This window comes from Taudactylus pleione, unplaced genomic scaffold (assembly GCF_031769625.1).
Source record: "Taudactylus pleione unplaced genomic scaffold, aTauple2 ptg000146l, whole genome shotgun sequence".
NCBI lineage: Eukaryota > Metazoa > Chordata > Amphibia > Anura > Myobatrachidae > Taudactylus > Taudactylus pleione.
This window is the reverse complement of record NW_028284548.1, coordinates 5,548,822-5,574,468: the sequence shown is the minus strand read 5'-3', so window position 1 is coordinate 5,574,468 and position 25,647 is coordinate 5,548,822.

Here is a 25,647-nt window from a genome sequence, read left to right as displayed (position 1 = left end):
ACTTCCTGTTTTAGTGGGTACTGGGGAATTTTTGGAGCTTGCCTACCGCTTTTTAAGTTTACCATTACTGGGCTTACGTTTGCCATTAATCCAGTGTCCTGTCCATCTTTTGTCCAAGGGGAATCTGGAATTTGGGACAACATTTCATCTACTTGTGATGGATTTTCTTTTAAAACAGTAGAGTGATACATTATCCTTTGAGGAGTGTCTAATATATCCCGCACCTCGTATACCATTCTCTCTGGGATATCTAAATATATACCATCAGGGGTGCAATATATGACACATCCCATTTTACATAACAAGTCTCTGCCCAGCAGGTTAGTAGGAGCCGCGGCAGCCAGGAGAAAAGAATGTCTGGTATGCAACGGCCCAATACTAACCTCTGCAGACTTTGTTAAAGGATAACGTTCCACTCTACCTGTCACACCCATTGTTGGTATTGTCTCGTTGGTCACCTGTAAATTAACGGGAGATTTCATCACTGACTTGGTCGCCCCTGTGTCTACAAGAAAAGGATATTCAGTACCAGCTACATCAACCATCAAGACCGGTTCTTCCCTAGTACTTCCCGTTAACCTGACTATCTGTATTTGCTGATCTCTGTGCATATCCCTTATGGGGATATCCAGGTTTCCCTTGGTGTGGGGTCCATACTCTTTTTACTGTGCAGTTTCTACTTAAGTGTCCTGTTTGTTTGCAATTAAAACATGTCCGTGATTCAGGTGAAAGCATGTGTTGTTGTGGAGTTTGAGCAGAGGGTAAAGGTGGTGGATATGGGTAAGGATAGGGAGGGTAAGGGTATTGTGGGGGATAAGAAGTAGGTGGATATCCTGGGACCTGTGGTTGCATTGGGTTAGTGGGATAGAGTTGTGTTTGTTGTTGAGTGGGGTTAGTGAGAGCAACTTGTTCTGACATGAGTGTGTGCGCAAGTGCAAGCGTGTCTGTTGGCTGTTACCGTCATTCCCTCCAGAGCTTGTATACTGACAGCCATTAATTTTTCGCTCTGGGTCTCCCTCTTTTTTGAGATGTTTTTGTCATGTTCTATGGCAGACTCTATGAGGTTATCTATTGTAAGTCCCCTCCAGCCAGGCTGTGAGGTCTGAACCCGAGTTTTTAAACTCTCTTTTAAACCGTCCATTAATATCGTGACTATCATTCCCCTGTGGTGAATGCTATCTTTAATATCTTCTATCCCAGTGTACTGGATGATAGCCTGCAGAGCCCGATCGCAATAGTCTTCTGCAGTTTCACTCTCCTTTTGTTTGATTGTGAAGATTTTGTTCCAGTTAACTACTACCGGAAAATATATACCCAATTGAGTCACAATGCGGGAAATGTTACCTTGGTTTACTTGGTCTGTTAAGGGAACGTCGCCATCCAATACACAATCCGTGATAAATTTTGTCACGTCGGTAATGCGTGGTAGACAGGTATGTACCGTGTGAGCCCCAACTAACAATATTAGAAATGAACCTCTATATACCCCTGCCTATACCTTCTGAAAACCTTCCTATAAACCTCTAAACACAACGCTAATTGCGTACGCAGTATGACCGCAAATAAAGACAGGAGTGGAATCTGTGGTTCCAACGCACAAGTATTATTCAGGTAAAAGTACAGTCAGTTACACGCAATCTATACATACATAATTTAGGCGTAAAAAGGAAATAATACAGACCCAAGTACAGTATACATACGCTGCGCCTCTGGACCCAGAGATAGACCTCAGACTAGAGACCCCTAGTACATACAACCTTCAGAATGGACTCCTAAACCAGTATATGGGCACATGTATTTATTCCCCCCAGACTAAAGCAGGACAAAGGGGAAATTTCCTGCTGATATCATTGGTTCCCAGAGGAGAAGCATATGTTATGGCACATTTAACAGGTTGTTTCAAATAGACTTTCCCTGCCTCTAAGAGCCGGAGTCTTTCTGGTAACACCTCCTGTAACATTTCATCAGCTAAACATTTTGTTGCTTGTAAGTTCTGCGATCCGTAACTTGAGTTTGCATGATGCGATCTCTCCACCGATAACACCGGGATGCTGTAAAAAGCGTATGCATCAGAACGAGACCAAACACACCTTGCTTATCATGTATAATACCTTAGTTATCAAAAACCTTTATTTCTTAGCATTTAAACTAACTTAACCAACTTGAATCATACATTTTGATGCTTATGGAACCTTATGTGTGAATATGAAATGTGTGAGTATTCGGGGTTTGATATAAAGACATATTTAATGTGTGTGTGAGGATAAGTGCCTTGTCTCTAACATTTTAGCATGCTGGGCCAGATAGTTCTACATCTCCTGTCAGCAGGCCCTCCCACCTTTCCTGTGTCATTGCAGGAAGCTTGCTTATTTATTCTAGCCAGACCACCCGTAGTGAACAAACACTATGCAGGAAACTTATCTACCCAAGCCAGTTGTCACCTGGCCACTTGCTTCATATGATAATGGTCACAGATGCCTTCGCATGATGCTAATGGTATTATCGCCACATGTACTAAAATGTGAGTTTATCTAAAATGGCGCTTAGGCGGCCATTCGCAAAATGGCGTCTTGCGATCGCATTTCTAAAATGGAGTCTTGCGGCCAGTCGCAAGATGGCGTCGCTGCGATTGAATTTTAAACTGAACTTGTCTTACTCAATTATTCAGCTTTGACACCAGCCGGCCCTTTACTTATGACACAGGTGCACGTTTGGCACTACTTTGTTGATGCACGTGCGGCTACTGCGCACACAATTCACAAACACAGAAAATATTTTTTTATTTGGTTTGGACTGTACTTTGGGGGTTACAGCACCCTTTAATGGTTAAGCCAGCCGGCCCTTTACTTATGACACAGGCGCACGCTTGGCACTACTTTGTTGATGCACGTACGGCTACTGCGCACACAATTCACAAACACAGAAAATATTTTTTTATTTGGTTTGGAGTGTACTTTGGGGGTTACAGCACCCTTTAACGGTCAAGCCAGCCGGCCCTTTACTTATGACACAGACGCACGCTTGGCACTACTTTGTTGATGCACGTGCGGCTACTGCGCACACAATTCACAAACACAGAAAATATATATTTTTTTTGTTTGGAGTGTACTTTAGGGGTTACAGCACCCTTTAACGGACAAGCCAGCCGGCCCTTTACTAATGGGACACAGGCGCACGCTTGGCGCTGCTCCTTTGTTGATGCACGTGCAGCCACAGTGCACACAATTCACAAACACAGAAAAAATATATTTTTTTTTTAGCACTTGGGGGGAGCACCCCTGACGGACAGAGCACCCCCTGGACAACACTACAGCACCCCTTTAGGACTGGGACACTGCACAGGACCTTGGAGTGGACAGAGCCCCTATGGACAACTGACTGCACAACACAGTCCAGCCAGCCCCTATGGACTTTGAAGTAGTGGACACAGCCCCTATGGACAACAGCAGCACAGCACAACACAGCCAGTCCCTATGGACTTTGAAGTAGTGGTCACAGCCTCTATGGACAACAGCAGCACAGCGCAGCACAGCACAGCACAGCACAGCACAACACTACACTGCACTACACTACACTACACAGCCCAGCCAGCCCTAACTCCCACCCTCCCTCTTCACTGTCCACAGCCGAGTGAGAAAATGGCGCCGATGCGGGTACCTTATATAGGATCCAAAACCCGCGAAGGCGGGATGATGACGTTTTGCCTCGATTTCAGATCCGAGTCAGGCGGGAAAAGTCGAGCCTGACTCGGATCGGCCTCGGATCGGGGGGGCTCGGGGGGGTTCGGATTTCAGAAATCCGAACCCGCTCACCCCTACTAAAAACCCACACTTTAGTAAATATACCCAAATAGTTTGCCCATCACTGTTTTAAAGGACCCCAACTGACCACAGAGCATAAAGGGCAGAATGTTTGTGTGATTGTTGTAGAATTCGTAGCTGCATCCCTGCAAATCTCTGGTTCCCATACAGTGCAAACCCCAGGGCCCTTATGTAATAGCCTGCAGATGCAGGAACCGGCACTGTTCTGGTGATTTAGCCTGTAGATTTTAAGCAACAATAATTTAAAAAGAAAAGATAACCTCTACAGGCTAAATCACTGGAATTGCAACAGTTCCTGCAACTCGCAGGATGTAACATAAGTGGTCTGATCTCTATTGAATATACTATGCAGAGCCCAGATTTCTGGTTCCTTCCTATGCAGTGTAGTTACTCTGCTCTGGGGGGTATATTTACTAAAGTGTGGGTTTTTAGAAGTGGAGATGTTGCGCATAGCAATTAATCAGATTCTAGCTATTATCTTTTAGAAGGTGCTAGATAAATGTTAAGTAGAATCTGAGGGAAATCAACCTCACACCATACCTCTTTACTACTACTGTAATGCTCTCTCACCTGGACTAGAGTTGGATCTCCTGCAATGTTATCACACATCAGGAGACCCTCTGGCTAACATTAATCAGACAGCAGAAGTGTTGTATCTCATTCTCCTTTTTGTTCATTAATTAATCGTTCACTGCATAAGAACACGGTAGGACAGTATTAACTTCTAGATATCTTTTTCACTAAGTTTTCTATTAACCCTAATTTGTGCATAGACATCTGCTTTCCCCATGTGACATTATTTAAACTTTTAGAGATCAAATCAGTAATTTATATGCTGCTTGTGTTAATTACAACTATTGGAGACATACTCCACATGCAAGACTAATTGATATTTGATACAGGTTGAGTCTCCCATATCCAAATATTCCGAAATACGGAATATTCCGAAATACGGAACATATTTAGCATGACTGAGAAAGTGAAACTTTGGTTTCTGATGGTTCAATGTAGACAAACTTTGTTAAAAGCACAAATTATGTAAAGTATAGTGTAAAATAACCTTCAGGATGTGTGTATAAGGTGTATATGACAAATAAATGAATTTCATGCATGTACACAAACTTTTTTTGATGCACAAAATTATTAAAAATCTTGTATAAAATTACCTTCAAGCTATGTGTATAAGGTGTATATAAAACATAAATGCATTCTGTGTTTAGACTTAGGTCCCATCCCCAAGATATTTAATTATTTTATGCAAATATTCCAAAATACGGAATATTCCAATATCCAAAATAATCCTGGTCCCAAGCATTTTGGATATGGGAGACTCAACCTGTACTATCAAAAGTGTTTCAAAAGTGTATACAAATTGTAAGCATTTGCTGACAATATCTGTCTGAGGGATCTTAAACTAGGTACACACTATAAAGGGGGGTATCCACTACGCGACATGAAAGTCTGAACGTCCAGCATTCAGACCTTCAGGGCACCAAGGTGCGGTGCCCGCACTGAACGGCGTTCACTGAACGTCTTTCAGTGAACGAGCCTGACCTCCTATCCCTGAATAAGCCAAACTTGACGAGTGTTGTCAGGTCGATGGGCATAGTCGGTAGACAGCGTGTACGCGCATCACTGGTCCTTGCCGGCTATCCATTACCCGACTTTGTGAACAATGCAACCAAGACCTATTGGTTTTGGTCGGATTGTTCACAAAGTCGGGTAATGGATAGGCCCCTTTTGATTATCTGTCCAATCTGGCTGGTTGGAATGCAAATCTGGTAATATATGGGAACAAATGACAATCGACCATTTGTTCCCAAACACTGGAAAACAGTGATAACCAATTTGTCTGATCGACCGTTTTTGTTAATTTTCTGGTATTTGGGAAGAAATTGTCATATGCTCCCATACATTATTAGATTTTCGTTCCAACCAGCCAGATTGGACAGAGACCTAGCTGTAGTACAGGTTGAGTCTCCCATATCCAAAATGCTTGGGACCACGGGTATTTTGGATAATGGAATATTCCATATTTTGGAATAATTGCATACTATAATGAAATATTTTGAGAATAGGACCTTAATATACACACAGAATGCATTTATGTGTCCTATACACCTTATACACACAGCCTGCAGGTCATTTTATACAATATTTTCAATAATTTTGTGGCTCAAACAAAGTTTGTGTACAGAAATGAAATTCATTTACACCTTATACACAGAGCCTGAAGGTTATTTTATACAATATTTTAATTAATTTGTGCCTTAGACAAAGTTTGTGTACATTGAACCATCAAAAACAAAGGTTTCATTATCTTAGTCATGCCAAAAAAAATCCGTATTTCGGATTATTCCGTATTTCGGAATATTTGGATATGGGAGACTCAACCTGTAGTGACCTTGCATGCGATTCACAACAATTATTGTCAATATCATTCCGTAAATTTAGTAGGAGTGATTTTGCATGTAGTGTATATTGTTGTTGGTTGTTTAAGGAAGAAACCAATTTAATCTTATATATGCATATTATTGACAATATTTTGTGACAATAACTCTTTTATTGAATATATATTCTAGCTAGGGTAGTGCGGCCGGTGCCATCGCACAGGGCACCACAGGTCAGGGGGCGCTGTTTGGGCCTGTCAAATTTCTGTTTATTATCATTCTTGCTTGTAGCCTCCTCTTATTTCATCCCCAGCATCTCCTGGCCTCCCCTATCTCTTCCCTGGCCCTTCCCCATGAAGCCATGGCCCTTTTTTGGGTGCATTATGTCCCTTTGAAAAATGAGGGGGGCGCCAATGCTCTTTCTGGCACAGGGCACCAAAAAGTCTAGTTACGGCTCTGATTCTGCATACTTCCATATGTCAGCACCAAAATATTTATCTGATTATTTCTATTATTTAGATCTCTATTTAGTAATATATTTTTGCCTTATATTTTGTCACAGCCTTTTATTTATGATTTTTTTCCATTCTGCTAAATTATACATTTGTACCTGGTATACAAATATATTTTGTATACTGTATTTAAACATATTTGTTATTGTCTAAAAAAATTCTGAGATGTATTGTTCCAATGAGTATCTCTCTTGTTGCACACTCCCAATTTTTTAAATATATTTAATACAAGCCAATTTTAATAAAAATAATACATATCTATTACTCAAGTGTGCCTCCAAAAATGTTTTTTGTTCTCATTTTGGCCGCTTTGCGACATAAACCCTCTATGTGGGCACTTTATTAACAGTCATTAAGTTACTTATAGAACACACACAAATTCTGGTGGTCACATCTTGGTGTATGCAAAGCCAGATTAACATCTCATAGGGCCCTAGGCAAGATGCTGGTTATGCCCTTCCCCCATGGGCATTTCCTGCTAGCAAACTGATGTCCAAATCATCACTTTATAACATGTCACCCACCTGGCATAATATAGACATTAACCCAACATGGGAAAAATAATATCAAATGCATTACATAAAGCATATATTTATCCCAACATGGGAAACATAACAACAAATGCATTACATAATGCATACATAACAACCACCAATTGTCCCCATGCACCTTTGACCTGGTGGTTAGATGTATCACAGCTGGCTGGAAATCACGTACCACATGATCTGACCTTTATTATTAGTGTCTGGTACTTTGCTCTCTTCACACTCTGCTTATACACTTCTTATCAGGACCGTGAATGGGACAAGATCCTGAAAGATCAATGTGCAATATGTGGCACTCTCACTTATCAAACTACAATTAACCTATAGAGTGTATGTAGGGACCTCACACGTCCATGTCTGTCTGTTATTATCCAGACTCGACGATTCATTACTGTGTTTGTTCCCAATTGTAAAGTGATATAGAATGTTAATGCGAATTCCAAAAAAGTTAACAAAGAAACAATAAATGACAATAATAAAGATGCAAAATCTGTAGCTTTGGATCATGGTGAGACCTTCATATCTGGCAACACAAACTTATAAAGTGAAAATTCATCCCCCTACGTATGTTATAAGAGGGGGGAGGGGGTGGCAGGTTCTTCAAGAAATAAATGATGAACAGCAGTGGCGGCTCCAGAGGTGGGGCTGCAGTTCAGTCTAAATTCAAATAGGAGATCCACACCAACTGTCACCCCAAACACTGCCAAACATCGCCGGCCAGGACTCACAGGCAGTTGGTGTGGCTCCCCTATTTGAATTTTGGACTGCGTTGCAGCCCCCCTCTGGAGCCACCACTGATGAACAGTGTGTTCTACAGTATGCAACAGACTACTTTAGATTGTGTCTCTTTATATTAACAGATTTGATTTACAAATACAGGAGTCTAATTGAAAGCGAAATGGGGCACAAAAAAATGCTGCTTTTTGCTTTGTAATTTTCACCCTAGTTATAGTTTTGAAGTGTCGGGATAGCCGTTGCAGTAAAGGGCTCTCCCGGCGAGGAGATTTTAAACTTTTCTCGCATTTGCAAAATGTGTTTGAATGCTCTGCGCATGTACCAATCATTGTCAGTGATGTCAGACCGATGCTGTGCGGTAAAGCCAGCCGGGGAGAGCAGACAGAGGGAACCAGCTGAGGAGCGGAGAACACTGATGCGGCCGGCGCAGTGGAGAAAAGCAGAAAGAAATCACCTCTTCCCTGCTTTTCTCCATTTATACAGGTACGAAAACACATAACGCAATCTAGGTACAAAGGGCCTGATTCAGACCCGCTTGCGAGCGCATAGTGCTCGCAAGTGGGTCAATGTTGGACCAGTGCACACGCGCACGTGAGCTCGCCCCGGAGTGAGTGCAAAAAGCACTTGCTCTGGTGCTCGCAACAAACGGGGCGGCTGTCGATGTTGATCGACAGCTCGCCCTGTTTTGTAGGCAGTGAGGGGGGGGTGGCTGGGCAAACGGAGGCGATCCTGCAGGAACGCCTGCCATTTGTGGGCGGCCCTACTGACATCACTCGTGATGTCAGTAGGTGGACTTCCTGCTCTATTAGAGCAGGAAGTCCACTGGGGCTTGCGGCCACGAGACCCTACCATAAGGGTCTCGTCGCAAGCCCGATGGTCTTGACCATCGCGACCATCACCTGGCCGCTCGCATAAGCTGTGGGTGGTCACCCACAGCTATGCGAGCGGCCAGGAGGCCGCAACTTAAAAAACAAGTGCCCGCCCTGATTCAGAGCGAGCGCTCGCTTTTTGCGAGCGCCTCTGAATCAGGCCCAAAGTTACTTGCTCATTTTTGCTGTACTCACAACTCAGGACCTGTGAGTTTTTGTTTAGGCCAGTTGGAAAAGAGAGTTTTGCTATATGTTAATAATATGTTATTATAATTGACAAATTACCATCATTCCTAATCTCTTGGGCAATATTTCTGATTTAACAATTGCAATGGATCTCTCCGCATAAACTGATTTTAGAAAATACATTTAAATATCTAGGTAGTATGTAGGTAATATGTATAAAAATAAATCTGAATCCAGTTATACAATATATTCATCAAAAAATCAACTTCTGGTCAATTTTTTGTGGCTATTAAAATAAACCTGATCAAGTTTATAATGTTTCACATTTCTCAAACATTTTTCCACCCACACAAAATACCAAAGTAATTACTCATATGATATGGCATGAATCTAGGCTTAGTTCCAACACTCTATAAAATACAACTGCCATGGCAGGTTTGGCATAAGTAAATTATAACTACTATTTTTCATCTGCACAAATCCAAAATGCATATTGCTGGTTGCAGCCACAAGCTGATACTTTGGCAGTGGTATCGGAGGCCCAGATCATAGGCTCAATACAAAACCAACTGCAATCCCTAACAGTGCTTAAGTGCACTATATTAATTGGAGTGGTTTGTAATGCACGCAGAGATGCACATCATTATTTCATCATTAACCCAATAGGGAATAATGAGGGACTTACAGAATTTATGCTAGTACCTAATAAAATATAGTGGGATCGTTATAGTGCTACAATCCTTGGTTATGTTTTTGAGAAAGTCAAAATAGATTCACATACTGACTTGGCAGCTGAATTTGCAGTGCTGTAAGATTTTCTGCAGTATGCACAACAAAGTCATGCACTTAAAGCACAATTTAAAAATTTAAATCCTTCAGTGCATATATCTAGGCTAGAGAATTCAAACAGGCAAACACAACTTCTTTCCACCACACATAGATAGGTAATGAAGGCCTTACAATACATCTTCTCTAAATTTAGGAGTCAGGGGGGAAATTACTTGTGCCCCCTAAGTAATGACAACTGGGCTGATGTCCTTGTGAGACCCAAAAGACTAGAAATGAGTGCAAAGATGAATAAACACAAAAGAATGAAGTGTGTGGCTAGCACAACATATTAAGAATGTGATATGGTCACCTCTATATATTATTGGTGAGACTTCATTCAACATTAGGGGCAAAATTTTCTAAGAGGCGGGTTCTAAACCCGGGGCGGTTTGAGGGCGGTTTTGCTATCCGCAGATGTACTAAGGCCAAAACTGCTGCAAAACCACTACAAAACCTCCGTCAAAACAAATTTTAGAATAGAATAAGGCTGTCAATTAGAAACCACCGCCAAACTGCCACCAAACCCCCGGGGATTAGAACCCGCCGCTTAGTAAATTTTACCCTAGATCTTTTTTTGCAGTGGAAAACTACAGTATTCTTTTCTTGATTGATAACTGAAGAATCACTGATTCCTCCTAATTATTGTTAATAAATGCATTGGTCAATGCATGTTTGAACATGGCTTTATTTGAATGCTTCCAACTAGATCTACCGCTTTACAATGGAATGCATTAATAAATGAAAAGAAAATAACAATCAATAAAATGGCATCTCTACATAAGGGTTGCTAACTTTAATTTGATAATACAGAGGACCAATGGGCAGCCCATTAAATGTGTTAAGGTAGAGATACTCTGTATTAGTAAAGCATCCCAGGGGAAAACATATAGGCAAGTAAGAGAAAAGGGGTCAATAGCCACGTCACATGAGATGGGTCAGGTGGTTGGTAAGGCATAGTGACAGCTAAGGCAGGTACACACTTGTGCGACCAGCAATCATGCCGATGTCCAGGGACACCCTGAACATCACATCATTGCCGGTACACACTGCTGTGATCGTTCTGTCCTTCATCAACATGCATGCGACTGTGGGAGAGTGCATATCCTGCATAAGCACACTGCACGATATGCATGATTTGTTTTTCTGATTTGGCCAAATCAGAACAGCATCGCTCCAGTGTGTACCTGGCATTAGAATGGCGAGTGGCAGTTGGTTGTAACCTGGCATTAGAACGACGAGAGGCATTGGTTGTTACCTGGCATTAAGAACGGTGGTTGTTGGTTGGGAAGGGGGGGGCACTGACATTTTGTTACAGTGAGAAGGAGCCTTCTGCATGGACATTTTGCTGAATATTGGTGGCAAAATATGAACAACAAACATGAGTTCTAAAATATCCTGCGTGTTATTCGTCTATTCGATGTAGGCTTTAATGAGCCAAACATGTTTGAAAATTGATTTTACCTTTGGCTTAAATGTGTGCTTAGCTTTGAATATTGTTGCAAAATGGTTGAATAAAAAATTGTTTTCTCTGGGGTGTTGACATGCTTTACTAATACCGAGACACTCTATGCAAAGTTTATTCCAATGGTATTGGTCACTTTTATAATACAAAGTTACAAGTAACTACAAAACTGAAAAATACAATATGCTATATCTGTGTTTGATATAGCTAGTACTATAATGATACAATTCTATCCAATGCTGATTTACTTGAATTGAACTCTAAACTTAAATAATCAAAAACAACAACACTAAAGATAATAGCATAAATTTATTATGACAAGAGTAATATCTAGAAAAAAAAACACATGTATTATAAAAATTGCACCAGAGATAACCTGAATACCCATACATTATTAGTACTGAAAATAACTTCAATATACCCAAAGTATACTGTGGATGCAATCTTATAACTTAAAATAATCAAAATAAAATGTGCTAGGGGGAGATGTAAGTGGAGAAGTTGCCCAAATGACAACATGTAGTCAAAAGTGTCAGTTGTTAATAAACAAATCCTGTATCAACTCATATTGCTCTCAGCAGCTGGCAAGTCCCATATTGCAGCTTTATCACGAAAGTCCAGTGCTTGAGGTTGATTAAACCCTCCTGCAAGCACTGCGATCACTTGAGTGTAAAAATCAGCCATCAGACATGTACTATGACGTTGCCTCTTAATTATGCACACCTCTGAAACGTCGTTGAGATGCTCAGGCATGCCTGCGTTGACATCTCCATTCCCCCGTTTCTAGCAGCAATCCCCTGTCACTACCCACAAGCGGCTTCTCCTGTCACTCACTCTGCTGAGCAGTCTATGCGCAACGAGCGAACGCTTACCAATCTCTTGCACTGGTTCGCGCACGTGCTCTGTAATGCATACGCATGCGCATAATGCGAAAATCGGCCAGCTACGGGCGAATGCATCCTAGCGAGCGGGTCTGAATCAGGCCCTCAGGGATCTTGGGCCCGATTCAGAGATGGATGGAATATCAAAGCCACACAGCTTTTGCAATTTTGTCCATTCTTAATGCAAATGCAAAAGGCGGAGTCAGACACCTCCTTGCTGCATTTGCAAGCACCATAGCAACCATCGCAACCGATGGTCACGATGGCTGCTCCTTTGGTCAGACTGCAGGAGCTGAAGCTTCCAACAGCCTGACCAGGTGCTAGTCACTTCAGAGGCCAAAGATCTGCGTCCACCGATGCAGACCCTGGCCTCGTCCCTCCCATAAAATGGGGACGACACCCCCCCATTTCTGGGAATGGTGACCAGCCATGCCCCCTCTATGCCCCCTACCTTGGGTGGAGTCTGCTAGTGTAGTCACAGGACACATCCTGCACAGACGCAGACCCCTAACCATCAGAGATGTACTGTATGTTCATCATCGGATGAACATACATCACTGAATAAGGCCCCTTGTCTGTAGAGGCAGTTGTTCTGCTGAATTAGCTATTGTGGCTATTTAAAGGTCAAGGACAATTCTATTAAAAAGATAAGGTTATGTCACTGTGGTGCTATTAGCAAATCATCCATGTATACCACGCCCTGGACTCCCTGCAGGTGCAGAGGTGAGGTGACTACTGTCCTTCCAATTAGGAATGCATAAGGTGTGTTTGAGAAGTAAAATAACATGACAGAACACTGGTACAGTAGGTATTTCCAATAAAACCACAACCTTCTGTTATTTAGATATGCGGAGATGGAAAGGAAACAATCTGGAGATCTATTTTAACACAAAAACCATTCTGGTTTACTAGGAAGGGAATGTCATTCAAACTCTCCATATGGAATCTTTTGTGTTTTGAAAAGCCGTTTAGCACTCTTATATTTAATACTGGTCTGACTAGGACATCTGAATATTTTTTATTTGCATTTTTGTGATAGTGAAGATATGACTGGTCAGCTATTCAAAAAATGGGGTTGTAAACTCTATTTTGTTCTGGTGAGAGTACTGTTTGTAAGACTTTATTCACACAGCGCTGCATCTCAAACAAGGTATATGCCTTTTATGAGAGATCAAATTATTGGCAAGTTGACTAATTGTATTGTCTTAAACAACCATTAGTCTCTGTGTTAAGCTCTCTCTACTAAACTCTAGCTCTGGAAGCATATAAGTATTGCAGAATGTGCTTCATCCATTTACTTTAAGCTGTAGGCTTTAGCACCACAAAGGATCTGCAAATCTTATAACAATCCCTTACTCCTAATAGAAACTCTGTGTCACAATTGGTGTCTGGGAGTTACCTGATTCAGGTGATGAACTGGATTCAACGGAGACCGGCATGACTGGAATCATGGATGACGTTAGTAGCTCTATTGCATAAGAATTGTGTAGCAGTAAGAACTGCCTTTGATGATAAATTCCAGGAACTAGAAAATTGAAACGTTGGAGTGGGACCATTAGGAAACTTGGAGAAACTGGACTGGGACCAGCAGGAAGGCTTGCTGAGCTGGACGGGGTACCACTGGTAGACTTGGTGCGGCTGGGAAGCCATAAGGGGAATGGTAGTAGCACGGGAGCTACTTGATGCGGCTGAGAAGCCGTATGGGGAATGATGGTAGCATGTGAGCTACTCGGTGTGGCTGGGAAGCCGTATGGAGAATGATGGTAGTACAGGAGCTACTTGATGCGGCTGAGAAGCCGTATGGAAAATGGTGGTTGCACGGAAGCTTCTTGATGCGGCTGGGAAGCTATATGGGGAATGATGGTAGTACGGAGCTACTTGGTGCGGCTGGGAAGCCGTATGGAGAATGATGGTAGCATTGGAGCTACTTGATGCGGCTGGGAAGCCGTATGGAGAATGGTGGTAGCATGGGAGCTACTTGATGTGGCTGGGAAGCCATATGGAGAATGGTGGTAGCACCAGAGCTACTTGGTGCAGCTGGGAAGCCGTATGGAGAATGATGGTAGCATGGAAGCTACTTGATGCGGCTGAGAAGCCATATGGGGAATAATGGTAGCACGGGAGCTACTCGGTGCAGCTGGGAAGCTGTATGGAGAATGGGGTTAGCACGGAAGCTACTTGATGCAGCTGGAAAGCCGTATTGGGAATGATGGTAGCACAGGAGCTACTCGGTGCAGCTGGGAAGCCGTATGGAGAATGGTGGTAGCACGGGAGCTACTTGTTGTGACTGGGAAGCCGTATGAAGAATGGGTAGATAACTGGACTCCAGGTATAATGGAGGATTACTGTAACTCTGGTTAGGACTAGAGGGTAACTGGACTCCAGGTGTAATGGAGGATGGCAGGAACACCAGTTAGGACTGGAGGGTAACTGGACTGCACATAATTGGGGGATGGCTGGTTCACCGGTTAGGACCAGGAGGTGACTGGACTCCACGTAACTGGAGGACGGCTGGTTCACTGGTGTGAACCAGTAGGATTTCCAAATGCGTCAGGTATAGCAATTAGCAGGATTGCTGATTGAACTGGTCTGGGAACCAGCAGGATTTCTGGATATGCCAGGTACTGCTGTTAGCAGGATAACTGGTCTGAGAACCAGCAGGTTTTCCAGATGAACCAGGGGTTGCTGCCAGCCGGAGCCTGGGATACACTTGTACACAGAGACAGATATAGCACAATCTGTGCACCACGGGAAGTAACAAGATGTTCAGGCCCAGAACGCTATCAGACGAGGATATACAGTCAGGTGCATAAATATTGGGACATTGACAGAATTTTCATATTTTGGCCTCTATTCACCACCACAATGGCTTTGAAATGAAACAAACAAGATGTGCTTTAACTGCAGACTTTCAGATTTAATTTGATGGGAATTACATCCAAATCAGGTGAACGGTGTAGGAATTACAATGGTTTCTCTATGTGCCTCCCACTTTTTATGGGGCCAAAAGTAATAGTACTAACTAAACAATCCTAAATCTAACTTTCACTTTTTAATACTTTGTTGCAAATCCTTTGCAGGCAATTACAGCCTGAAGTCTGGAATGCATAGACATCACCAGATGCTGGGTTTCATCCCTGGTGATGCTCTGCCAGGCCTCTACTGCACATGTCTTCAGTTCCTGCTTGTTCTTGGGGCATTTTCCCTTCACTTTTGTCTTCATCAAGTGAAATGTATGCTCAATCAGATTCAGGTCAGGGGATTGACTTGGCCATTGCATAATCATTCCACATTTTAGCCTTAAAAAACTCTTTGGTTGCTTTTGCAGTATGCCTCGGGTCATTGTCCATCTGCACTGTGAAATGCCGTACAATGAGTTCTAAAGCATTTGACTGAATATGAGCATATAATATTGCCCGAAACACTTCAGAATTCATTCTGCTGCTTTTGTCAGCAGTCACATCATCAATAAATACAAGGGAACCAGTTCCATTGGCAGCCATACATGCCCACGCCATGACACTACCACCACCATGCTTCACTGATGAGGTGGTATGTTTTGGATAATTAGCATTTCTTTTCCTTCACCATACTCTTCTCTTCCCATCACTCTGGTACCAAAGTTGATGTTTGTCTCATCTGTCCATAGGATGTTGTTCCAGAACTGCAATGGCTTTTTTCGATGTTGTTTGGCAAACTCTAATCTGGTCTTCCTGTTTTTGTGGCTCATCAGTGGTTTACATCTTGTCATGAACCCTCTATATTCACTCTTGTGAAGTCTTCTCTTGATTGTTGACTTTGACACACATACACCTACCTCCTGGAGAGTGTTCTTGATTTGGCCAACTGTTGTGAAGGGGTTTTTCTTCACCAGGGAAATAATTCTTCTGTCAACCACCACAGTTGTTTTCCGTGGTCTTCCCGGTCTTTTGGTGTTGCTGAGCTCTCCGGTGTGTTCTTTCTTTTTAAGAATGTTCCAAACAGTTGATTTGGCCACACCTAATGTTTTTGCTATCTCTCTGATTGGTTTGTTTTGATTTTTCAGCCTAATGATGGCTTGCTTCACTGATAGTGACAGCTCTTTGGATCTCATATTGAGAGTCGACAGCAACTGATTCCAAATGCAAATTTCACACCTGGAATCAACTCCAGACCTTTTACCTGCTTAATTGATAATGAAATAATGAGGGAATAGCCCACACCTGCCATGAAATAGCTTTTGAGTTGATAGTCCCATTACTTTTGGCCCCTTAAAAGTGGGAGGCACAAATAGAAACCGTTGTAATTCCTATACCGTTCACCTGATATGGATGTAATTACCCTCAAATTAAATCTGAAAGTCTGCAAGTAAAGCACATCTTGTTTGTTTCATTTCAAAGCCATTGTGGTGGTGAATAGAGGCCAAAATATGAAAATTCTGTCAATGTCCCAATATTTATGCACCTGACTGTATATACCCTGGGTCTGGCAGGAATTGGTGGATACGGTCAGGTGGTCTGGTAGTAGCACTCTGAGTGGTAGAGGACACAACATGCAGAGGAAGCAATCATCTCTGCAATACTGAGAGTCAGAACTACACCTGTGATTTCAATCAAGGCTAGCAGTGTTCACAGACAGAGGAGGGCCAAGGTGAATAATCATTGTGGAAAGGAAAGCACAGTCCAAATGCACACACAGATGTGTTACAGTGATTTGCAGCAGATCTCCCAGGCGAATTGCACACACAGCTCCACGGAGCAGCTGGCAGAGATAAGTCTCAAGGCAAAAGGTAAAAACTAGCCAGGGTTGTGACAGTACCCCCCTCTTCATGGGTGGACGCCGAACACCCAAATAAATACATAAGAGAACATATAAAAATGAGACACCAGGAAAACTGAAAAACTTTCTTCCAAACATGACTTTCCAGGAGCTCCAAACATAGGGACACCATAACTCTTGAAAACATCTCTTCAGACATCTTCATCCTCAGAGTAAGTAGACCATTCTTCTTCACTACAGGTGGAACCTTCACCACTTAGGAAGTCTTTAGTAATCCCAAAATGAGGACACTCTTCTGGAAATGTAGTACACAAAGATTTGGTTTGAGAAGATGTAGAACCAGCATTATTTAGCTGGTATCTTTGGTGGAAAGATGATCGTCTCCCCCGGAAAGCCATAGCTCTCATGGGCAACTCCTGAGGAAATACGTGACTGGGAAGGACAGGGTCAAATGACAGATGGTCTTCAGGAAATGGAGAATTATCATATGCATGATCGAACGCAGATTCTGGGTCAGTATTTAAATGTAGAATGCAAGAATTAGTATGGCTTGAAGACTGATAGGACTCCTAGGGGGAACTAATTGATACATGACCAGTTCTGATGGTGTTAGATGGTTGGTTCCTAAAGGTCATTTGAGACTTCTTCTCTCTGAGTGTTTCATTCTGTACCATACAAGCAGTATATAGGAACATAATATCGGAGGGTGACCACCTCTTACTAGAAACTTTGTCAGAGTCTGTATTTTGGGAGGTACAGTTGTACGAAAGTGATAAGGAGGTGGGCGCACATCTCATGTTCAGGGATGCTGATTCTATAGTGCTGTTTTCCTTGGATACTTGGAATTTAGAATGCTGGCCCTTGAAAACTTGACCTTGTTCGGACTTCAGGGGAGTGGAGGATGAATTCTTGGTAGAACAAACAGACTGCTTGAACAAAATTTTGGAACTGGGAACTTTGCTAGAATTTTGTTTTACAGGGTTAGGACCAAATTCTTTGATAACAGCTTCACTGAAAGTCTTTATATTTAGAAGCATTGGATCCTTGGACTCAATGAGTGGATTAGCCCACTCCAAAGCTTTCCCTCTGAAGTGTAGGAGAAGGAATTTAGTGATGTTGGTAGGAGTGATACCACAAGTTGGATCTGTTTCCATGATGGCAGAGTATTGCTTCATTAATGCATAGTACTGTGATAAGTCCCCATCAAAATAAATGCATGCTGGAGTATCTGACGAATCCTGTGTGTTCGAGGATTGTGGAGCACATTCAGGTGCATGGCTGGAGGAAACTTAAGTATGCTCTGATTGATGGGGGGTTGAAATAACTAAAGCTGACAGATGTTCTGTATTTGGACCAATTGTTGGAACTGGAAGGGGTCCAGAAGAACTAGAAACAGTAGCATCAACAATCAAAACTGAGAACAGTCTACAGAGCTGGTCATCCACTGGAACAATATTCCCAGGAGATGCTGAACAGGACCCATGATCAAAATTGGTAGTACAAGACACTTCTCCCTGAGAATTGGAACCTAAAACCCGCTGCTGGGGTGCGAGACTTGAGACCCCTCCTGGGATCAGTGATTTAGACACCCCTCCTGGGGATACTGAGTGGAGTCCCCTGCTGGGACAAGCAGAATCCAGGAGCGGACCAGAACAGGCAGAATCCAGGAGCGGACCAGAATGGGCAGAATCCAGGATGAGACCAGAACGGGCAAATCAGGGATGGGACCAGAATGGGCAGAATCCAGGTTGGGACCGGAACAGGCAGAATCTGGGCTGGGACCGGAACAGGCAGAATCCGGGCTGGGACCAGAACAGGAAGAATCCGGGATGGGACCGGAACTGGCAGAATCTGGGATGGGACCGGAACAGGTAGAATCCGGGATTGGACCGGAACAGGCACTGAGATGTTGACACTTGGAATTACTGTTGGAGTTGCAAAAGGAACAGTCTTTAATGAAGTGGTCAGAACCCCCACAATAGAGACAGAGCTGTAAATCTTGCTGCCGCTGGCGTTCAGGCACAGAGAGCTTGGGGCGTGGCTAACTTCGATGTCTCACTTTACTTGATATGGAAGAATCTTTGGGTCTTAGGGAATCCAAGGCAGAGGTTTTAGTTGAGAGGTAGCTCTAAGAAACTCGGGAATGATCCAAAAAATTTTGATGAGTAGAGCTTGTAGCTGTTCCAGCAGTTGATGGAAGGTAGTTAGGGGTTCAGGTATGATTTGAGTATCATCTAGCTGATTAGTCAGAATTTGCAGAAACTGTAGCACTTGATGCTGTACCACCTCCTGTGAATCCAAGTGAGCAAGCAGGTTACGGAAAGCACTTGGTCCAGTATTATGTGCTTGATCCGCCACCATCGTTGGGCCTGAACATACTGTCTCAATGGGTGCCTCGGAGTTACCTGACTCAGGTGATGCATTATATTCAGCTGAGACCGGCCTGACTGGAATCATGGATGATGTCAATAGCGCTATTCCATAAGAATTGCGTAGCAGTGAGAACTGCCTTTGATGATAAATGACAGAGACCAGAAACTTGAAACATTGTAGTGGAACCAGTAGGAAACTTGGAGAAACCAGACTGGGACCAGCAGGAAGGCTTGCTGAGCTGGACAGGGTACCAGTAGGTAGACTTGGTGCGGCTGGGTAGCCGTAAGGGGAATGGTAGTAGCATGGGAGCTACTTTGTGCAGCTGGGAAGCCGTATGGAGAATGATGGTAGCACTGGAGCTACTTGGTGCTGCTGGGAAGCCGTATAGAGAATGATGGTAGCACGGAAGCTACTTGATGCGGCTGGGAAGCCGTATGGGGAATGATGGTAGCATGTGAGCTACTCGGTGTGGCTGGGAAGCCGTATGGAGAATGATGGTAGTACAGGAGCTACTTGATGCGGCTGAGAAGCCATATGGAAAATGGTGGTTGCACGGAAGCTACTTGATGCGGCTGGGAAGCTATATGGGGAATGATGGTAGTATGGAGCTACTTGATGTGGCTGGGAAGCCATATGGAGAATGGTGGTAGCACGGAAGCTACTTGGTGTGGCTGGGAAGCTGTATGGGGAAAGATGGTAGCACCAGAGCTACTCAGTGCGGCTGGGAAGCCATATGGAGAATGATGGTTGTACAGGAGCTTCTCGGTGCAGCTGGGAAGCCATATGGAGAATGGTGGTTGTACAGGAGCTACTCAGTGCAGCTGGGAAGCCGTATGGAGAATGGTGGTAGCACGGAAGCTACTTGATGCTGGTGGAAAGCCATATTGGGAATGATGGTAGCACAGGAGCTACTTGGTATAGCTGAGAAGCTGTATGGAGGAGGATGGTAGCACAGGAGCTACTTGGTGCAGCTGGGAAGCTGTATGGAGAATGATGGTAGCACGGGAGCTACTTGAAGTGGCTGGGAAGCTGTATGGAGAATGATGGCAGCACGGGAGCTACTTGGTGTGTCTGGGAAGCTGTATGAAGAATGGGTAGATAACTGGACTCCAGTTATAATGGAGTACTGTAACTCCGGTTAGCACTGGAGGGTAACTGAACTTCAGGTGTAATGGAGGATGACTGTAACTCCGATTAGGACTAGAGGGTAACTGGACTCCAGGTGTAATGGAGGATGGCTGGAACTCCGGTTAGGACTGGAGGGTAACTGGACTCCATGTAATTGGGGGACGGCTGGTTCACCGGTTAGGACCGGGAGGTGACTGGACTCCATGTAATTGGAGGATGGCTGGTTCACTTGTATGATCCAGTAGGATTTCCAAATGTGCCAGGTATAGCTATTAGCAGGATTGCTGATTGAACTGGTCTGGGAACCAGCAGGTTTTCTGGGTATGCCAGGTATTGCTATTAGCAGGATTTCTGGGTATGCCAGTTATTGCTGTTAGCAGGATTTCTGGATATGCCAGGTATTGCTGTTAGCAGGACTTCTTGATATGCCAGGTATTGCTGTTAGCAGGATGACTGATCTGAGAACCAGCAGGTTTTTCAGATGCACCAGGGGTTGCTGCCAGCAGGAGCCTGGGATACACTTGTACACAGAGAGACAGATATAGCACAATCTGTGCACCATGGGAAGTAATGAGATGTTCAGGCCCAGAATGCTATCAGAGGAGGATATATATACCCTGGGTCTGGCAGGAATTGGATATTTAGCATTATTCGCCCGATTCATCTATTCTAGATTTGTAAAATAGTTAAATGCTTGACCCACAATAAAGTTTCCCTGCTAAAAGTTTTTAGAAGGCAGTGAGACAGTGTATCCAGGAAGCAGACGGATTATCCTTCCTTTTCAGACTAGTCAAGGACATATATCAGAGGACCTACTGCAACTGGATTTTTGATAGAATTTTTCTCAGAGTCTATGCCATTTATCACCCAATAATGCATTAAGGGGTCTAGTCAGAATGTTAATTGTCGGGGTCCGTGTGGAGACAGCTGATTCTAAAATTACCTGTCTCTCCTAAGCTATTCACTGCTCCTTTTGGAGACAAGTGCGCATGCGCACAAGAGGTCCAACGGAAGGTGCCGGACAGGGGCGGATGGATCCGAAAGGATCCCTCCACAATTGGGACTCCTTCCCATAGGGAGGGAGCGGGTTGCAAGTGGGGGCAAATGCCATCTGAAGATGGTGAATGCTCCCGCAGTCCTGCTCTGAATATAATGTATTTTCAGAGCTAGATGAATTCACTTTTATGGGGACAGCAGGCCATTCCGTTAGAGAAAGGTAAGCAGAAGATGTTATATCTCCTGCTTTACCTTCTTGATGAATGGCCAGGACACTTAATTTGTACAATTGCAGGTGAAAATTTTCATTTTCATCTCCTTTTGTAGAAATTAAGTGATGACGAATAAACCCCTAAGTGCTGCATCAGTATCTGGGAGAAAACAATTGGCACATCAGACAGGCATATGAAAGTCCTGAGCACCAATTAATAGTATAAGTGTAGACCTGAATGCCTGTTTAGATATTTTATACACCTCAGAATGCTCACACAAAGCCCAGTGTAATGAGTACACTGGGCTTTGTGTGAGCATTCTGGCAGCTAGAGCCACTGGCAGCTAGAGCCACTTTTGCAATCTGGTATTAGGATTCCCATTTAGGAGTGTGTTACTCAGAGCCGTAACTAGACTTTCTGGTGCCCTGTGCCAGAGAGCATTGGTACCCCCCCAATATTTTAAACGGGGACATAAGATAATGCACCTGAAAATGGGCCAAGGCCTCATGGGGAAGGGCCAGAGATATGGGAGGCCAGGAGATGCTGGGGACAAAAGAAGAGAACGCTACAAGTGAGAATGATAATAAACAGGAAAATTGACAAGTTCAAACAGCGCCCCCTGCCCTGCGGTGCCCTGTGCCATGGCACTGGTTGCACTACCCTAGTTACGGCCCTGATGTGACTTATCAGGAAGGGAAAGTGTTAGTGAGATGGGCCAGCAGTCACATCATACCTTATTCATAGAATGGGTTTCCAAATGTTTTTGTCTATGAGAGGCAATATCAGGGAACTTTGGGCCTGATTCAGACCCGCTCGCGAGCACTATGCGCTCACTAGCGGGTCAATGGTGGCCCAGTCGCATGCGCACAACGGAGCCGGCTCCGTCGTGTGCATGCGCAGGACCCGGATAGCGATGGGTAAACCATCGCTCCGGGTCTCGTACCAAAGGGGGCGTGCTGTCGATGTTGAGTGACAGCACGCCCCATTTGGTGGGTGGGCCGGGGGCGTGTCTGCCCAGACGGAGGAGTTCCCATGGGAACGGCTACCGTCTGGGGCCGGCCCCACTGACATCACAAGTGATGTCCGTGGGAGTGCTTTGAGCTCTGGTAGAGCCGAAAGCACTCTAGGGCGTGCGGCAAGGAGACCCTACCACAAGGGTCTCGTCGCAAGCCCGATGGTGGCGATGGTCTTGACCATCACGACCATCTTCCTGGCTGCTTGCTATAGCTGTGGGTGGTCACCCACAACTATGCGAGCTGCCAGGAGGCCGCTTTGAAAAACAAGAGGGACAGCCCTGATTCAGAGCGAGCGCTCTGTCAGAGCGTTCGGCTGTGAATCAGGCCCTTTGTGTCTGTGCCTGTGCTGGCATCACTGTGAGAATTATTATTTTTTTTTTAGTGGGAACATCTGTCTTAAAAATTGTTCATTATGATCAAAATTAATTTTTACATCAAAGTATGAGGGATTTTTTTTTTACAACTAATAACTGAGGAAGAGCATGGTGATAATGATACAGTGATATGCCTTTATGATGTTTATTGTAAAAATTAACTAGGGCACTACTATGGGGCATAAAATTAACAACTGCTGTGGAGAGTAAGGATGGCCATTGACAATCGATAATTCATAATCATTGATGGTTTATGGTCGATGTCGAATACATTTACCATTGATGGGGGAGAACCAGATGGTTTCCCTCCATCGAGGGCACAGCATAACATAATTATTTTTTGTTATTTTTTTACATGGTGCCGGGACATGGAGCATAGCTCCGCCCCAACATCAGCGAAGGCCCACCCCTGTGTTCTGATTGGCCAAGGGATGACCATTGGTTGGTGAAACCATCAATGCACTGCATAGTGGGTAACCATCAATGGCCACTTGCTATATCACCATCGATGGCAGTGGCAGGCTGGGCCGGGGGGCAGGGTGCCATGTGCCATGTCCGGTCAGCTGCACCGCGCGTATAGCGCTGACCAGATGGAGTTCGGTAAGCTCTACACAGTTACAAACACACAGCCGCCGGCTCCGGCAGCAGCTGTGTGTTTGTTTTGGGTGGCAGCCAATGAGAGTCTGTCAGACTCTCACTGACTGCCGCTGTGCCCACTGCAGGAGCCGCTCCATCTTCTGGCTCCTGCAGTGGGTAATGGGAGAGACGTCATGACGTCATATGACGTCTCTCCCATAATGCAGAGCGGCCCGGCCTGGGAGGACAGACAGAGGAGCGGATGGCAGCGACGGGAGCGGGGATACAGGTAAGTGGTTTTTTTCATTATTTATTACGTGTGTCTGTACTGTGGGGGGGTGAGGACCATTACTGGGGGCACTACAAGGGGGGGACTACTACTGGGGACACTACAAGGGGGAGAACACTACTGGGGGCTCTACAAGGGGGAGAGCACTACTGGGGACACTACAAGGGGGATTACTACTGGGGACAGAACAAGGGGGGGGCTACTACTGGGGGCATTACAAGGGGGTGATTGATACTGGGGGCATTACAAGGGTCGGGGACTACTACTGGGGGCACTACAAGGAGGAGAGCACTACTGGGGGCACTACAAGGGGGAGAGCACTACTGGGGGCACTACAAGAGGGAGGCTGCTACTGGGGGAACTACAAGGGGGGAGACTACTACTGGGGGCACTACAAGGGGGAGAGCACTACTGGGGGAATTACAAAGGGGGGACTACTACTGGGGCACTACAAGGGGGGGCACTACAAGGGGGGGACTACTACTGGAGGCACTACAAGGAGGAGAGCACTACTGGGGGCACTACAAGGGGGAGAGCACTACTGGGGGCACTAAAAGAGGGAGGCTGCTACTGGGGGAACTACAAGGGGGAGACTACTACTGGTGGCACTACAAGGGGAGGCTACTACTGGGGGAATTACAAAGGGGGGACTACTACTGGGGCACTACAAGGGGGGCACTACAAGGGGGGGACTACTACTGGAGGCACTACAAGGGGGGGCTACTACTGGGGGCACTACAAGGTGGGGACTACTACTGGGGGCACTGCATAGGGGGTACCACTACTGGGGGCACTATATAAGGGGCTTACTACTGGGGCACAAGGGGCACTGCACAGGGAGGACCACTACTGTGGACACTATATAAGAAGCTTACTACTGGGGACACAAGGGGCACTGCACAGGGGGGACCACTATTGGGGGCACTGCATATGGGCACCACTACAGGGGGCTGCCCATATCTTTATTTTTACTTTACATTAATTCCATATGGAACCGCCTTCTCCCTGGAACACTTGAGAGGGGGGAGGCGCCTAAGCACGCACGTGCTCTGGGCACCCTGGCTACATGCTACTCCTCTGCCAGGGCCACCTTCATGCATTTGCCCCCCAGGCTAAAAGTTGCCAGCCAGCCCCTGATCGATGGTAACCATCAATGGTAACCACACTGATGGCCTTCCCTAGTAGAGAGAGGTATCGCTCTAGAAGGGGGAAGGGGGTCCATTCAAATGTTGCTATTGGGCCCATTTAGTTCTGGCTACACCCCTGCATGAGAGCACCCTTTAATCAAATATCGGGTCTCCACTTCATGCCAGCACTGGACTAAGGTATTATGCCAGCTGTTCTGTCTGCTAGACAGGATATATTTTCCTGCTATCGGCAATTGCAGGGAATATTTGCTTTAACAGACGTACCTGTGAGAAGTCCATATTATTTTGTTTGTATATTTTTGATAGCAGAATGTTTACCATAATATAGAGCAAAACCTGAATGATTAGATCAAAGTTTTACCTCAGAATGTGAGGTAAAATAATCATTAGGTTTTACAGCTGAAGGATTTCTCATTCCCTCTGAAATATGCTTTTCTCAGAAGTGGGAGTAGAGGACATTGGTATAGCCCTTGTCCATTTTAAATATATATGAGGAAAAAACAGTGTGTCAGTCAGAGAGACTGAGGGGTAGATTCAGACCCGGATGC